Source organism: Cryptomeria japonica, chromosome 7 (assembly GCF_030272615.1).
Source record: "Cryptomeria japonica chromosome 7, Sugi_1.0, whole genome shotgun sequence".
Classification (NCBI taxonomy): domain Eukaryota; kingdom Viridiplantae; phylum Streptophyta; class Pinopsida; order Cupressales; family Cupressaceae; genus Cryptomeria; species Cryptomeria japonica.
This window is the reverse complement of record NC_081411.1, coordinates 528,204,338-528,211,523: the sequence shown is the minus strand read 5'-3', so window position 1 is coordinate 528,211,523 and position 7,186 is coordinate 528,204,338.

The window sequence follows — 7,186 nt, the reverse complement described above, 5'->3', positions numbered from 1 at the left end:
AAAATAAAAAAAAATTATCTCTTTTTGTTAGTAGATTTTGGTTTATTTATCTAGGGTATTTTGGCGGGCATTACAATAGTATTGCCTATGGCAAGTACTAATAACATTATTATCATTTTTACTATCCTTGATCCTCCATTAGGGTCTGCAGTCTGGAATTTCATAATGGCTTCTAGGAATGTGATTACTAGATATTTATCTTGGCAAGTACATAATGGCAAAGATGTCAACTTTTGGCATGATTCATGGAGTGGTCTCCCCCCTCTTAATCTTGAGGAATCACTAGTATATGCGATCCCTATATTTATTACTCATTGGGGATCTTACCTTTATGATTACATAGATGATCTTGAGAAGCCTTCAAACCGTGTCATTTGGAAGAATCCAGCTTCACTCCCAATCTCCCCAGATCAAAAGGTAAAGTTTTCTTTGATTCTCAAGAACCGCATTGTATTTATTTCTAATGGTTTGGACAAATTGATATGGTGCCCTGCGAAGAACAAAAAAGTACTCTATTAAGGAAGGGTATAAGGAAATTCATCAGATGTTTGTTCAATCCTATTCACAAAGATCTTATAACTTATGTTGGAACAACAATATTCTTCCCAAGGTAGGGATGTTTGCTTGGCTTGCTTTACACAAGAGAATACTTACTAGTGAGACTTGATAAATTGAATATTGCACCTCCATTTGCCTATGTACTTTGTGGTGAGCATAATGAAATGTTAGATCATCTTCTCCTCCAATGTGATTTTGCTCATTATTGTTGGATGTTTGTGCTTGTTAAACTTTCCTTTAGCATCCCTCTTCCAAATAATGTGTGGGATTTGTTCCAGTCCTGGCCAGTCTTATACTCATCCTCTCTTTTTGCATGCATTTGGAAAGTGATCCCATCCATAGTAGTATGGTCACTTTGGTGGGAAAGAAATAAGCATATTTTTAGAAAGCAAACATCTTCTCTTTCTAATGTTCTCAATTCCATTAAAAAATCAGTGTTAGAATTGGTTAATTCTCATGTTTCAAATCATTTCAATCCAAATAGGGAATTTACTTCTTGGGATGGCCAAGTTATTAATTACTGGAAGGGCATTTCTATTCTTGTATCACCTTTCTTTTCGAGAGTGAGAATTAGTAAAATTGATAGAAATAAAGTGAAATGGTGTCCTTCGGATTCAACGCATTTCAAATTAAATTTTGATGGCTCCTCTAAAGGGAACTAGGGTAATGCAGGAGTAGGAGTATGCATAAGGGACCACACAGGGTGTGTTTTTGCTTTAAAATCCATTTCCATTCCATCGGGTACTAACAACTTTGCAGAGGCATATGCTTTTCTTGAAGGAAATCTACTAGTTAAAAAATTGAGCATTTCTTATATTCACATCGAAGGTGACTTAGCTATTATTATCAACGCTTGCATGAGGAGAAATATTGACAATTGGCAGATAAGATATTTGCTTGAACAAGCATGGGCACTTATTGATACATTTGTAAACTTTACCATTTCACATGTGTATAGAGAAGGGAACCGGGCTGCAGATCATTTGGCAAATATGGGAAGTTCCAAGGTGGAGCTTAATATGATGGGTCCAAATTGTGATCTTGATTCTTTTCCAACTCTTAGAAAACTAATTTTGGAGGACATGTGTACAGGATAATATTGCACATGGTTGTGCAATTGTCCTTTTCATAATGATAAAAACTTTGTATGCGAGGTATTATAATTGCAAGGTTCCATGGTTTTTTTATATCTAAATGATGTGAATGGATGTCAATTTGGGCATCTATGAAGTTTGTGGACTTCAAGTTGCATAAATTCTTAAGTTAGGCAGTCTATGGGCTGCTATCTAAATGTGTACAACTTTTGTGATGTTTTGGTTCAGACTTCATCTTGCTAAGCATTCGATACTTGGGGATGATTTGTGGCATTCGGTATTCTGGACATTATGAGATATATTGTACCTTTTTGGCATATTAGGGATATAAGCTTCACAACATTTCTATGTATTATCGAGCAAGGATAGGAGTTTTTCTTTCTAGTTCTTTTCTCTGGGAGCTCTTTGAATCAACTTTTTTAAACAAATATATAAATAAAATATATTAAGTGGCACTGCCACCCTTTTTTTTTTTTTAAACAACATTATTATTAAATAATTAAATCTATTATTAAATTTATAATATTAAAATATTGACCAAATGAATTAAAATTTGTAGTAATATAATATTAATATAATAGTTATAAATTTAAATTATGTTAAAAACACATTTTTTATATTTAAATCAAATTGAACTCTAAAGCTAACACAAAACCAAAGTAAACGGGCTAATATTAAATTATTGAAACCTAACACTAACCCAAATAGAATGTTGACTACAAACCAATTTGAACCCTAACATTATATAAAATTAAGCCCAAACCCTATACCAAATTGAACCCAAACCTTCACAAAGTTGGACCCTAACCTTAACACTAAAATAAAAGAAACTCTAACCATAAACAAATTGAACCCAAATCCTAAACCAAATCAAACATTAACCTTGAACCTAATTGAATTGTAACTCTAACCCCCAAATGCTAATTGTAAACCTAATTAAACCCTAAGCCAAATTAAACCTTAACCCTTTACCAAAGTGATAGCTAGCACTATACCAAATTGAACCTAATCCTAATATTTCAATAATAAATTTCAAAAATCTAGATTCTACTACCATGTTAAATGAATTTTTAGAGTCACTATCATGAACATTTGTGTTGATGTATGTACCCTAACCCTAATCATTATTGAATTATAAACCAAAATAAATTCCAAACATAAATCTAAATCGGCATCTATTATAAACTTAACACTAAACCAAATTAAACATTAACCGTAAAATCAATCAAACAATAACTTGAACTCTAAACCAAATTGAACCCTAATCCTAAACCACATTGAATTCTAAGCATAACACTAAACCAAAGCAAGCCCTAGCTTTAAACCATATTCCAACCTAACACTACAGTAAAAAAAAAAAAACTACAAACATAATTAAATCATAAAGCAAATTGAATGATAACCCTAACACTAAACAAAGGTGAACCCTAACCCTAAACCAAACTAATCTAAATAATAAACCAAATGAAACCATAACACTATCACTAAACTAATTTGGAGCTTAATTCTAAATAAAATTGAATCCTAACATTAAACCAAATTAAACCTTAACCATAAATGAAATTGAACCCTAAGCCTAACACTAACCCTCAATACAATTGAACCCTAAACCTAAACCATATTATATCTAAATCACAAACCAAATGAAACTCAAAATACAATTGAACCTTAATCCTAAACCAAGCTAAATCTCTATCAAAAACCAAATAAAAACCTAAAGCTAACCTTAAACCAAACTAACCCTAAATATAATTGAATGGTAACCCTAAACCAAATGCAACTGTAAACCTAAACCTAAACCAAACTAGCCTTAGATACAATTGAAACCTAACCCTAAATAAAATTGAACCCTAACCCTAAACCAAACTATATCTAAATCATAAACCAAATGAAACTCTGACCCTAAAAATAAATCAAATTAAAACCTGATGCTAAATACAATTGAACCCTAACACTAAACCAAATTGATTACTAACCATAGTTGAAATGGAACCCTTAGCCTAACTGTGAAAAATATTGTACCCTAAACCTAACACTAGGCCAAATTAAAACCTAAAGCTAAAACTAATCACAAAGCCTAATTGAACCCTAATCCTAAATAAAATGTAATCCTAACACTTACTCTAACACTAAATCAAATTTAACCATGACCTTAAACAAAATTTAGACTTAATCTTACACCAAATTGAGCCCAAACTCTAAACCAAGTCAAACCCTAACTTAAGTCAATTAGAACTCTAACCTTATACTAACTTAAACTTTAACCAATTTGAGGCTTAACCCTAAAATAATTTTAACCTCAACTGCATACTAACTCAAACTCTATCTGAATTGAGGCTCAACCCTAACCAAATTGAAAATTAACCCTAAAACCTTGGATATAATTGAACCCTAACACTAAACCAAATTGAATGCTAACTATAATCATCGTAGAGAACACAAAATCAAAACTATTATCAAACCTCTATGTTGGTGTAAATAATTATTCATCTTGGATATTATTACACTTACTTAAGTTTACTTAGGAAATGCATTTCATAGTAGTTTGGGTATGAGACACTTGGGTGTTTGTGCCACATTGGGATAGTGTGTCTAGGAGAAATTCCACCTTTTATGGTGTTGATCTTGTTGTTACACTCCACATTTAGTGGGTGATCCACCTCATGTGGACTATTATATTATTTCTCCTACCTACCCTTGTTTCTTATTGAGCCACATGTCATGTTTGTGTGCTCACATATCCCTAGCCATGCCTATATAAGCAAGCTCATCTACATTGTATGTAATTGATATTATTGATCATTTTCTATTGATGAGAATACAATTTATTCTTGTCCTCTATTGTGTCTCTATTTTGTACATTTCATTGAGCTCTTGATCTTGGCAAAATCTCACACTCTGACCAAATTAAACCTTAATCCAAATTAATTAAAAAATCTTAGACTTGATTGAAATTGATCCCTAACTCTAATCCTCATATATATTGAAACAAATTAAACCCTTACCTTATAAACATTAACCTTAAACCAAATTCAACACTAATAGTAAACCAACTTGAATGCTAATTGTAAACCTAATTAAACCCTAAGACAAATTAAGCCCTAACCCTATACCAAAGTGATGTCTAACGCTATACTAAATTGAACCTAATCCCAATATTTCAATAATAAATTTCAAAAATCTCCTACCATGTTCAATGAAGTCTTAGAGCCTAACCCTAAGTCAATTAGAACCTTAACCCTATACTAACCTAAACTTTAACCAATTTGAGGCTTAACCCTAAAATAATTTGAACCTCAACCGTATACTAACTCAAACCCTATCCAAATTGAGGCTCAACCCTAACCAAATTGAAAAAGTAACCCTAAAACCTTGGATAGAATTGAACCCTAAGACTAAACCAAATTGAATGCTAACTATATACATCATAAAGAACACAACATCAAAAATATTATTAAACCTCTAACCAAATTAAACCTTAAACCAAATTAATAAAAAAATCTCATCTACTTGATTGAAATTGATCCCTAACTCTAATCCTAATTGAATAAACAAATTAAACCCTTACCTTATATACACTAACCTTAAACCAAATTGAACACTAATAGTTAACCAACTCAAATCCTAATTGTGAACCAAATTAAACCCTATACCAAAGTAATACCTAAAGCTATACCAAATTGAACCTAATCCTAATATTTCAATAATAAATTTCAAAAATATACTACCATGTTCAATGAAGTTTTAGAGTCACTATCATTATCATTTGTCTTGATGTATATATGTATATTAAAAATCTTAATATTGAATAATGTAATAATAAATTACCCTTTAATATTATAAACCTTAACCATACTTGAACACTAAATTTCAAAAGTATAATAATTTGATAATAATAATATAATAATAAATTATGCATACTATACTATAAACCATAATATTACTTCAATAAAAAGTTCCAAAAATATACTACCATGTTTGATGAATTTTTAGAGTCACTGTCATTGTCATCTATCTTGATGTATATAGAAAATTAAAAAAAATTAAATCAAGCCCTAACATTAAATCAAACTGAACTCTAAACCTAAATGTCAAACTAATTAAACCTTAAAACTTATCAAATTACTAACGAGATGAAATTAATTAATACTATCATAAATACTGATCAAGGTATAAACTCAATAATACTATAAGACTTGTATGTGGGAAAAGAAGGGCTATGAAACTCAAAATGTGAAAAATGGAGCTCCAAGAGGCTTGTCCACACACCCACAGGACTTCTTGGTGCAAGCTATGGAGTCATGAAAGATGACTCAACTTCCCAAGGTTGGTTCCATGGTTCTCTATCTCACAAGGTCCCTCAAACCAATGCCTTTGCTCTCAGATCACTGAGCAAAGTGGTTTAGGGATGACAAATGCAAGAACGATGGATGCTTATGATTGATTTTACCATGACAATGCATCCTATCTATGCATGATCCTACAAATGCAATAAAATAGATTATAAGATGACAAGATTAGTAGTAATACTATCCTAACATGATATACTAGTTATGTGAATTAGTCTAATGATAAAGGGAGTAGTCTAAAATGTTTATTAGATTAATTCCTTTTGCAAAGAGAGACTAGATGTGCTAAAATTGAGCATAAATGAGATACTAAAGCTTGCATGGATTTTAGATAATAGATTTCTTAGATTCATGGATCTCCAAAATGGAGGAAGGAGAGCTCTATTTATAGCAAAAATAGGGCAATGGATGGTCAGGATTGAAAGAGTTAATCAAGGGTCAAGATTGAAAGTTGTCAATCCATGTTTACAATTATCACCAATGAAATGGTGACAATTGTCAACATAAGGTTGGTTGAGAGAAGATGTAAGAAGCATTAAATGCTTGAGAAGACCTCATGGTTACCCTAGGGGGTAAGGGTTAAGGTTAGGTTAAGGTTATCCATTGGATAAAGCTTTTACCCAAAGAATAAACTCTTGTGTAAAGGCTAAAGGAATAACTATGGTCAAATCAATAAATGCTTGATGAGACCCTTGGGTTAGATGGAGGTTAAGTTAGGCAAAAATTCTCTAACCATGCCACTAAGGGTTAGTTAACCACTAATGGTTTGAAGACTTTGGGGACAAATTTGTAAGAGTCCTTCCAAATTTGGGGGCATTCAACAAGTTATCTTGTTGAATGGATAAAGGCCTTAATGCATTTGAAGACTTTACTCCAAATTTGAGAAGAGACCTCCTCAAATTTAGGGAAGAGGGATAATTGATGGGTTAGGGTTAATTGATTAGGATCAGATGGATTCTAGAAGAATTTAGGACTAGGGTTTAGGATGCAAGTGAGAGATGTAGGAAAATGCGAGTGAGGGAAAATAGAATTAATTAAAATAAATTGCTTTATTTCAATTTGGTTGCAAGTTGGGGATTTTAAATAAATTAGATTTATTTAATTGGGGTAAACTATTTAATTAAATGTGAATTTAATTAAAAAGTAGAGAGAAGGGTTTTAATTAAATAAAATGATTTATTCAAT